The sequence below is a fragment of the Myotis brandtii genome, unplaced genomic scaffold, assembly GCF_000412655.1.
Source record: "Myotis brandtii unplaced genomic scaffold, ASM41265v1 scaffold250, whole genome shotgun sequence".
In the NCBI taxonomy this organism is placed as follows: domain Eukaryota; kingdom Metazoa; phylum Chordata; class Mammalia; order Chiroptera; family Vespertilionidae; genus Myotis; species Myotis brandtii.
This window is the reverse complement of record NW_005359478.1, coordinates 3,786,174-3,797,577: the sequence shown is the minus strand read 5'-3', so window position 1 is coordinate 3,797,577 and position 11,404 is coordinate 3,786,174. Positions and strand designations below refer to the sequence as shown.

Here is an 11,404-nt window from a genome sequence, read left to right as displayed (position 1 = left end):
TGTAATTTTTCTAAGGTCAATAAGTAATGGAGCCAGCATTCATATTCAAGGCTTGATCCAATTACCATCCTCTTCTCATCTTATCACATGGCCTACCCTTGTTTATCAGAGTTTTCTATGTAAGGCATGGAAATCCCAGGCTTTTTTCTCACTGTGTCATCCACAGACCATGTGTGTCAGAATCACCTGGAATACTTATTAATGATGCAAATTCCTGGACTCCATCCCTGCACAATGGGTCAGAATTTCAGTGGGTGAGGTCCCAGAATCTGCTTTGTTAACAAGCTTCCCAAGCAATTTTTATGTACTCTGAAGTTTGAGAGACAATGGTTTACATACTCATACACATCCAAAGGGGTGGAGTAATAAATATCACAAAACCTGCACCAAAGATACTAATGTTCATGGCAGGTGCTGTCAGTGCCCTGCTCATATCCCTGCAGCCTCAACCAGTATCAATCAAGACAGCCAGCTTCAACTGTGTCTGTGTGACTTGCCCTTGGGGATTTCTTCCAAGCCTCAGGTGGGGTTCTGCTTGTGTACATGGTAGACCAGAAGTACCACTTCTGGAATTAACTACTACCCAACTCCATCCCCTCTGCCACAGTTTCTACCCAATGATTGGGCAGAGTGAGTGTCTAAATTCTCCAGCTTGCTGACTTTTTGGATAGATGATTCTGAGGCTTGTGTTCTGTACTGTTTTCCAGAAATCTGCCACGAGATTAAGTTCCAGTCTTCCGTGGTGATAGCTGGGTTTATATATCACTCTTTTTTGCAGTATTCTCTTTCTTGTCTTACTCTCCCACTTTTTTACCAATATTTCCTGCTTGCCCTTTTATTTTCACTTGAACCCTGGTATCTGGGTCTGCTTCTGGGGAACACCAAACCAGACATTTAACTAAAAACCCAATGGTAGCATTTATCTCTGTCTGTTAGACCATGATGTTTCTCTCCTACCACTTCACTAAGAGAGCTACTCATCTCTGAACTAATTTCTACTATTCTGTGCAGGTGCATATTTAGAAAGTACAAGCCAAACTGTGGAAGTCGCTCTCTGGCCTCTCTTTAGCCTCTCAAATTCAGCCATCCTTCATATTAAAGTGAAGAGTATGAACTCAGTTGGATGTGGGTTCGAATTCTAACTCTTCTGTTTACTAGTGTGATCTTGGCAAATTTCTCAGCATCTTTAGGCTTCCATGTCCTCTTTTATAAAAATAAGAATAATACCTACCTTAATACTTGGTGAGAGGATTAAATGAAAGAACAAATGTAAGGAGCCTGATAGGTTATCAAAGAATGTGTATTTGTTTTTCCCTTCCTCAGGTCTTCTTATTTCCTGAAGGTGTGGTAACCACTTTAGTCCCTGGTCACGTATCTCTCCTTTATTCGAACTTGATGGTTCTTATTGATCATGCCACTCATGTTTCTTGCCATGAAAAATTAACAGCACCTACCAATAGCTAATGTCTAATGTCTGCTCCACACTGTTATAGATTCCTCTATTATAACTTAAATTCATTTATCCTTCTATTATTATGCCTTATGCATAGAGGGTATATGGTAAATATTTTTATTGATTTGTTAATGCATCAGATAATTAGAATCCTCAAGCATAATGATCCATATTTGATCTTAACGTTCCATATCAAGATCGTATTGTTGGCACCAGCCCTCAGCAGTACTAAACTTCTTCTCTGGACCTGGCAGGGGGGAATGAAAATAAACATCTCATTCTCCCAAGGAGGGCTGGAATTCCAGAAAGTTCAGGAAGTGAAGGGTGTAAAGTTTGGCAAGAGATGCTTTTCAGAGCTTCTTGGCAGATATGAAAGCTGTAGACTGACTGAGTCTTGGCTGGAATCTTTCCCCAAGTATGGTTTTTAGGGGAGGCAAGGGGTTTCAAGAACATGGTGGTCTCTCTGCAAACACTGTCACTTGGCTCCTCCCTACTCACTCCTACAGTGGAATCTGGTCCAATGAATAATTATTTACTTATTTTCCACTCATCATGGCCAGTCCTTGCATTATGTTACTGATACTTCTTACTACATTATTGCTATTACTACATTCTGGAAGGCATCCTTAAAGCTCCCTTTTATGTTGTTTGTCAAAAACACATGTAATATCTTTTCTTTTTCAGTCATATTTTCTTCTGCTTCCCCTAATAAGTTATTTTTGCAAAATAATTTCCATGACTTCTATTGAAATTTCAAATCCTACTACTTCCTTTTACAAAGTCAGGTCCATTTGCAACTTGCCAACTTTGTTTTATATTCTGTAATTTCTGGAGACACAACCAAACCACAGTCTTCTTTGAATATGTCGGGGCAATCAAGTATTTAAATTATCACCAATAATAATTATTACCAGTTTTATGAAAGCAACTCTTTGATCCTGCCTCCCTTTGTGCCTCCACTTAAAACTCAACAGACTTTTTAAAATGTTACCTCTTTTCTTCACCATTCCCTTCTTCCTACCTAAAAGTGCTTTTGCCCTTATAAGTTTCTCCTGCCTGTCATTCAAGTTAACCTTGGAGGGAAGTTAACAATTAGTGATTGTTTTTCTTAGGAGGAAAAAAAGTTAATTTTCCATGTGGTCTCAGCCACAATCATTTCACCTTAATGCTTGTATTGAGCGGTAAAAGCGTCCTTTAGTTGTCAGGACAATACATATTCCTGGTCCCACCCAACTTTGGGATCTTCCTGTGACAGCCACTGCATGTGGTATATTGTGTGGATTCTGAAGTAGGTAGAAATAGGCAAGGTAAGAGGACTTCTTGAGGGTTCCCCTAAGTTGTACATGAACCACTCCGAGGTAACAAAGGATATTACTTTGCTTAAAGATCCAGAGAGCTTTTGATGGGGGTTGTAGGACCCAGCCATAGATTTGGCACCCAGCACAACCACAGAGGTTGAGTAATATGAATAGTAGGGCTCTGAAAGAGATGGGCCTGGTTTTAATATCACACTATAGTCTTACAGTCCAGCAAAGTGCAATAAGTGGAGGCTCAGGAAAATATACTACAATCTGGGGAACATATGAAGAATGATCAGGGAGTGATTTATAATGCTCTTCTTGGCAATGATAAAAGTGTTGGGTGAAGAGCAATATAGAGAGGGAATATATCTTGTCCTATTGTGGTCTGTAATTATGTTCTTCTCTTGCAGATTTTAGATTCCAAACCCAGGTGTCAATTATAACGACGGCTTCCATGTTCACTTTAGTGAAGTTCCAGACCTTCCCTAAGTCACTTAATTCTAGAAGTTGTCTAGGCCAAAGAGCCTTGCTTGCCTAAATGAAGCTTGCTCTACTTTTCCACCCTATAATTGTAAAGGCGTTAACATTCCCATCCAACTGCAGCTAAGATATTATTCAGCCACATTGTCTTGGAAACATTCTTCATAAACCTACTAACGATGCATTCCTAAGAAACAAAACTCTAGGGAAGATGAGGTGCACATTCCCTAAATCTTAAACTCCACATCTGTGGTAATGAGAAGAACAACATCTGTATGTAACTCTATTTTTTAAACTCAATCTCAGGGACAAATCAGGGTATTTTTCATTTACAGAAGAAGCAATTTATAAAAATCAACTCTCCCTGTCCTTATAAATAATAGCTTAGAAAAGGAGCAACGGATTTGAAAAGCCACAACCAAACTATCAAGTCTATTAAAAAGATTAGATTTCCTGATCTTAGGGAAAGTGGAATTAATGATCATTCCTCCCATTTTATAAGCTTTCTGGCCATTTAACTCATTAAAGGAAAAGTCATGTTTGTGTTGTAATTTGGTGCATTTTCTCAAGTAATTTGGTACAATGATTAGATCCAAAAGGAAGGAAAATGGACACAATTCCCCTAAGAGAGCTTCTGTTTCTTTGTAGAAATATATGTTTATTTATAAATGTCCCGAGGCTGGGTTGGGTAAAAGCTATGGCTGTCTTAGACTCTTATTTTCGGTCCCATGAACTAGCCCCTTCCCAGCAGACTTTGGCCTTCCTCATGTGGTGCTGCTTGAGATGCCCTCGAAGAGCCACATCCCACCATCAGACAATTCTCAGTCCCAGACTCAGCTAGCCACTGATCATCATCACGTTGAAGAATATGGGGTGTATTCCATCACTTTGGAGGAAAACCATGTGAGAAAATGTTCTGGATGAATTACTAGCATATTCTGGTTTAAAGAGACTACAGTACAGAGAGGGATTGAAGAGGGGCTGTTCCTCCTCTACCTCAGTGGTTCATTTGAGAATTAAATAAGATAAGCTCAGGAAAATGCCCAGCACAGGGTAACTTCTCAGCAGATGCCGGTTCTTTACCTTCCCTCAGAGGTTTGGAGTCTTAGCCAAGAGGTGCCAGTGACACGTGATGTTCAATGTTATTATTTAAACCAAATTTCAGGTGACAGTAGCATTTAAACGTAAAACAATTTTAAAATATTTTTTGGTCTGGTTATAAAAGAAATAGCATGTTTAGTATATAATGTTTGGAGAATCCAGGAAGGTGTGAAAAGGTACACAGATATCACCAGAGACCCTGTAGTTGACATGTTGTATAGGCTTTTGTTGTCCTTTTTTTTATCTCCTTTTCTTTCTTTCTTTTTTTTATAAATTAATGTTACAGTGTTCTATATCCTGGCCTTTATTCTTACCAAAATATCTTAAATATTTTCAAGTATTTAAATATTCTTATTTTAAACAGTTGAATAGCCTACCATTTTGTGACTATATTATTCATTTACCTAATCTTCAATTTTAAATATTTAGGTTATTCCCAGTTTTTTACAACTATAAATAGTAATCTGATTACAAACTATTATTCATAAAGCATTGCTGATTAGTTAGAATAAATTTTTAGAAGTGGCATGCTGGAGTTAAAGGGTATATATACTTTCAAGAGTTTAATATTTGTAGGTAAAGTTATATGTACGTATGTGTATATGTGCTTATTTATGCTTAAGACTCCCAAAATGTACCAATTCATATTCCTACCTTCAGCTTGTGCATATGCTCATTTCCCAAGAGGAGAACATTGCAAAGTCAAATAAACAAAAATTAGAGAGCATTCAATCCAGAGAATAAAAAGCTGTAATGTAAATCAGTTTTCTTTTCCTACCACATATTTGAATGACCGAGGAGAACGCTGAAGGAAGGGAGGTTAAAAAGACATTTTCTGCACATATCAAATTTTGGACAAATTCTTGAGAGGAAAAAAATAAACAATGTGTTGAAGGGTTTGTGCCTTAAGAAAGCTGGCAAAATGTAATGGCACAGGACATAATATGTGATTCTATGCATGCCGTCACGTAGCCGCTTCCCGCCCTTTGCCCACAGAAAATGACAGGACTTGGACAGCTTACAACTGTGGATATATGGCAGTGATGTTCCCCACATGGCTGAAGGGAAACGGCTCAGACATGTGCATTCCTGAGGCCAGCTGAGTGGTGCGGTTGTGCTGAATTCCTGTAAGCCTGAACCAAGGTAGCCACGGGGGTGGTGCTGCCTAAGGTTAATTTGGAATTGTTCTTCTCCAGGATATAGTGAGCACAAGTAGTTTTTAGAAGGAAATTCGTTTCCAGGCACATTGGCCATCTTTCTATGTGGGCTGTCACATCATCTTCCTTCAAATAGTATTTCTTCAAAGTATTGAAAAGATACATATTAGTTGTGTTTTTACAAAACATTTAAACAAAGGAGAATACAAAATTTCCCATAAGCTTATCACCTAGAAATAGGGTATCATTGTTTCCTTTATGGTGTATTTAGTATTTCCAATTTTAAATGTCCTTTGGTATTTTACGTAATTATATCCATATCATATACACAGTTTAATGACTTTTACACTTAAATACAATATTGTGAACATTTTTACATTATAAAACATTCGTTAGAAACTTATGTCTAATATTCATTGTATCAATGTGCTAAATTATTAAAATTTCTCCCATTGTTGAACATTAAATTTGCTTTCATTATTTTACTGATATGAGTAACAATGATGAACATCTAACAGAAATCTTTGCTGCATTTCTTTTTTTAAATTTTTTTAATTTTTTATTGATTAAGGTATTACATATGTGTCCTTATCCCCCCATTGCCTTCACACACACACACACACACACACACACACACACACCCACTCATGCCCTCACCCCCTGGTGTCTGTGTCCATTGGTTATGCATGCATACAAGTCTTTGCTGCATTTCTGACCATTTCTCTAAGGTATTTTTTTCTAGAAATCTGTTATTTCTGAGAAAAGGAAACTTGATGACTAAAGCTGAAGCCAAAAGCATATTTTTCTTTTACTTCCTTTACTTTCAGCCTGAGTGTTATAGGGTCATGATTTAGTTATGGATTTTAGTTGTTGTTGTTGTTGTTTTAAAATAATGGGTGTGTTGTCAGTGAACTCCCAACTTCTAGAAGATTCTTTCAGCTCAGCTCTCTCATCCTGACTGGTCATTACGTCAATTCCCCACCCCCATTTGCCACACCTAAAATGTTCTCCATGGACTGGGCTTCTTTCAGTGCAGACATCTCTCTGACCCTCACGTTTTTCCCAACTACCCCAATGCATCCTGCTTGGATGTTGAGGACGCTTCCTGGAATGCAGGGCTTTTGTCCCTCAGATCTCAGATATGATCCCAGCTTGGTTCACCTGCTTGTAATGGAAAACCAGAGGTGTGGTTCCCTAGAGCCTTCATGACTCACCACACTACTTTCTAATCTCACCCAGCATGAGACTCATACCTATATCACATTCACATCCAGTGGGAAGAAAAAATACCTTGAACCATATCCAGAGGGCAGTGATGGGAAAGACCATGGGATTGGTTCAAATTTATGAACTATCACTCTTGAAAATGAAACCAAAGGGAAGCAAAACTCTGTGCACTCAAAGCCTAGATGAAGCAGAGGGGGTTTTACTGAACTGATTTGAAATTCTGTGTTAAGAGACAGAGGTTCTATTCCAAAGGTGTGACTTTATTAAAGCAGTTTTATCTTCTTATGCCTCCTCCTACCCAACAGAAAACAGAAATTAATATTTTCCACTCCCTCATTATCACAGTGTAATCTGTGGAAACATAAAACTTAATACTCAGTGTTCTGTATTCCTCAGAGAAAAAGGAGTTAACAAATAGCCAATATTCGTAAAACTAGAACTCGGAGAAATCTGGTGTTGTATTTGGCACTGTTGCCTAAATACATGACAATAATGTGTTGGCATAGAAGCTTCTTGATGACATGAGGCATGTCTAGAAGTACCATCTCCTTTAAGATGTGTCCAGCTAGTGTGCATCAAACTCTCTCTGCTGCTCAAAAAATTGGCTTTGCTTCCACGTTCTGCAGTTTCTACTTTTGCTTCAGTTCCCCTGCCAGGGCTACGCAGCGTAATATCTCATTATTATTGAGGTCACGAAGATCAATTATTCATTCCAATAAAGGTAGAAATCTTTGTCTCCAAGCTGAAGCTTGTGTAGTTATAATAACTAGCATCAATTATGGTCTTTCAGCATGCAGCAAAATGTGCTAAGAGCTATAATTTTCACAACCACCCCTTTGAAAAAGGCACAATTCTGCTTCTAGTTTTAGGGATGAAGAAATTGAGGCCGAAAAGGATAAGAAATAGGCTAGAGCTAAGACTACACTTACCCTATAGAACCTTAGACTTTGGGATTTTTTAGCATATTTGCAACTTCTACCTCTTGGAAAAAGCCATTTTAGTGTGTAGTTTTTGCTACCCACCTCGCCTAAAAATTTAAAAATCTAGTAAACTTTTCATGAAAAAGGTATTCAGTTTTAGGTTGTTATTGTTTTCCTTTTCTGTGGGAGAAATTAAACTAGGTTTTGTTGGGCTTGACAGCTTGCATTTTGCCTTGTACAGTGTTACACACTTGGTAAGGAAATTACCCAGGGAGTACGACTCCTAACCTGGACATGCTGTTCATGCTGGAGCCGGGGCTTTGGAACTGTAACCTCTCTTTTCATGTTGTACAACTAACTGGTCTCTCTTTCTGTGGATTTTTTTTTTATTCACCAGAAATGTGTTATTTTATATTCCTCAGACCTGAAGAACCAACTCTATCGGGTGAATTTAATTTGTGATTCTGCTGACCACATCACTATATCTTCCCTCTCTTTTATTTTTAAAGGGCTAGCATTTCTACTGAAATCTTTCTGTGATGAATCTTTATAGAAAAATAATCTGTGGTTTAATGGGGCTTTAAGAAATGTCCTTAGAAAAGAAACTAGTTGGTATGAAAATAAATCCAAAATATCTATGGATATGATTCATGTGACTTGGGATTTTTTTCTTTGCTAAGATGTTAAGGCCAAAAAGATTTATATCCCAGTTAAAATTATTCAAGTATTTTAGAAGTTTGAAGGTTATTTGTTTTATTACAGATGCATCAAAATAACTCATTTCGCCCAGCTGGCATGGCTCAGTGGTTGAGCATCGACCTATGAACCAGGAGGTCAGGATTTGATTCATGGTCAGGGCACATGCCTGGGTTGCGGGCTCGATCCCCAGTGTGGAGCATGTGGGAGGCAGCCGATCGATGATTCTCTCTCATCATTGATGTTTCCATCTCTCTCCCTCTCCCTTCCTCTCTGAAATCAATAAAAATATATTTGAAAAAAACACATTTCAGTAGAGCTTTGGGATGATACTTAATGGGAAGGCACACAGAATGTGCATAAGTTTATTTGCTGATGAGTCAGTCAAAGACTAAGAGTTCTTAGGAAATTTCCAGAGACTAATGAAGACCTGAGCCTAAGTAGATAGTTACCCTACCTACTCAAGGACGTGGACTGAAGGAGCTTGGCGCAGGAATAAGCCAAGTGAGCAATTGTCCAAAACTCTATGCTGAAAACCAAGACCAGAGTCTTTTTAACCTTAGCACCATTCTTATGTTTTTCTTTTCATTACTTTTTTAAACATTTATTTTATCGTTCAGAGCAGGAGTCATCAAACTACGGCCCGCGGGCCACATGCAAATACGAATATTGTATTTGTTCCCGTTTTGTTTTTTTACTTCAAAATAAGATATGTGCAGTGTGCATAGGAATTTGTTCATAGTTTTTTTTTAAACTATAGTCCGGCCCTCCAACGGTCTGAGGGACAGTGAACTGGCCCCCTGTTTAAAAAGTTTGAGGACCCCTGGTTCAGAGTATAGCAGCTATCCCCCATTTTTCTCCCTTGGTCCCCCTCCACCCAACTTCCACCCCATCCCAGGCTTTCACCTGTCTATTGTCTGTGTCCATGGGCTATGCATGATGCTTATCAGTTCTTTTCATTACTTTAAAAAAAATGCATAATTCAGCAAATTGCTTTGATCATTCATCCATTTGTTTATGTCATTCAGAGATGGTTGCCACCCCTAAGAGAGTGCTCTTTGAACATCAGCGTCAATGGGACTTACCTGAGCAGATTGTTCAAACACAAAAATCCTGGGCCACAAGCCAGAGATCATGAACCACTTAGTTTAGGGAGGGGCCCAGGAATCTTCCTTTAAACAAGCTTTGGGGACATTCTAATGCTGGTGGCCCTTCAAGTGCACTTTGAGAAGCACTTCTATAATATACAAGGCATGGGATGAGGCCACAATGGGTACAGATGGAAAAGGCCCGTTTTATTTTTCAGGAGATATCAAATTAAAAAGGAATATAGATTTTATCATTCATGATCAGCAGCAATAATAGCTGTTATATGCTAGGCATCAGGCTAGATTATGTTTATATATCAGTTTTATGAATCCTCACAATATTATCACTCCCATTGTGCAGTTGTAGAGACCGAGGTTCCTAAAGATTAACACGTCTAAGGGCAGGAGCCCAGGCTGGCTCAATCCATAGCCCAGCCCTTGTTTCCTATATGTACTACCTCACAACCTCTACATCAATCACAATATAAGACAAGACGTGGTAAGTGGTGTGAGAATGGCACTCCCAAGCTGGTTTCATAGGAATGTTGGAGAAGGAACTTACATTTATTAAGTGCCCACTGGATGCCACAATCTATATGTTTCTTAAATGTAATCTCCACCGCCCAGTGCAGATAAAGTATCATTTCATCTTACCTTCAGTTTCTTCACATATAAAGAAGGCATTAAAAAAAGGGACTTGCCCACAGGGATCTTAAGTATCTAACTTGGCAGTAAGCAATTAATAAATGTTAGCTTCTGTTCTTTTCACTATCACATTTTATAGTTGAGATATCTGAGGCTCAGGAAAGTTAGGGAACTTTGCAAGATTGTGATTCAACCCTTACCATAGCCTCAGGGAGAGGAGAATGCCCTTTGAGCTCTGATAACTAGAGAAAGCTTCCTGGGTGAGACAGCACTAGGTCGGCCTTGCCGGATGGGGAGAGTTTAAGGGCAGAAGTGATGGGAGGACACTCCAATTTTTGCCTGAGTTATTTAACCTCGCTGAAATTATATCTGTAATTTAACAAAACTCAAATCTTTCAAGACTTCAACCTTCAGAACTCCTGCCAAAACAAATTCTAGGCAGGTTCAAGAAAAATGTCCCTGGATTCCTTCAAGATCCTCATGTGAAATAGGCAGAGAAAACGTGTGTATTTAGACTAGAAATGAAGACTGGACCACAAGATTGCTGCAGCAGATGGAGCACGGTGTCCTAAAGAGGCAGACCACAGGCATCCTCACAAGCTTGGGTGTTAACATGAGCCTGCAAAGGCCACAGCCCAGTGCATGTGGCCCTGCTTCATGGGGGTGGGGTGGGGTGGGGAAGTGGCTGGATTTCTGCTGCCACAAGCCTTTCTAGGGAAAATTCATACCCTACAAATGTAAATTCTGTACTCTTGGAGTTTTCCCCACCGAGTTCAAATCTCTTATCAATGAATTGTTCCTTCAGTGCCAGTCCATCATGGGAGAAAGTCAGAGCCCACGCCTAAATTTCTCCATCAGTAAAACCAGAGCCAAAGGAGTGGAAAGGGCTTCCCCAAACTCATGTGACTGGAGTGGGAGGCAGGGCTGGAGGCTGCTGTCATGGCTCCTGGGCCAGTGTCCTTCCCAGCCACAACTCTGCAGAGGTGTAGCAGGCAGAAGGCACCTCAACCATCCTGCCCTCAAGGGGGCCCCAGAAGAAAAGGGGCTTTAGAAAGGTCCCTTTTCTGTCTCCTTAGAAATCTCATTATATCCTATATCTCTCTCTTTTAATCTTTCATCCATCTGATAGCCCTTTAATTCAGCCAGTTTTTTTTTTCATGTATTCATTCGATATTTACAAAGCGCCTATCACACACCAAGTGCTGCTCTGGTTTTTGTGGAGACAGCAGTGAAGAGAGGAGATGACAACCTCCACCTACATCGGGCTTACCTTTTTGGGAGTTGAGACAGTCTGTCAACAAGATAAATTTGTTCAAAGTAAATAGGAAGAGAGGAA

The 11,404-nt window shown here is 39.3% G+C and overlaps 1 long non-coding RNA gene across 1 annotated transcript in view; it reads left to right on the top strand.

Moving 5' to 3' along the window:
* Positions 1-11,404, top strand: part of LOC106726330 — a 194,482-nt gene that overhangs the window by 74,075 nt on the left and 109,003 nt on the right. The window lies entirely within an intron of this gene.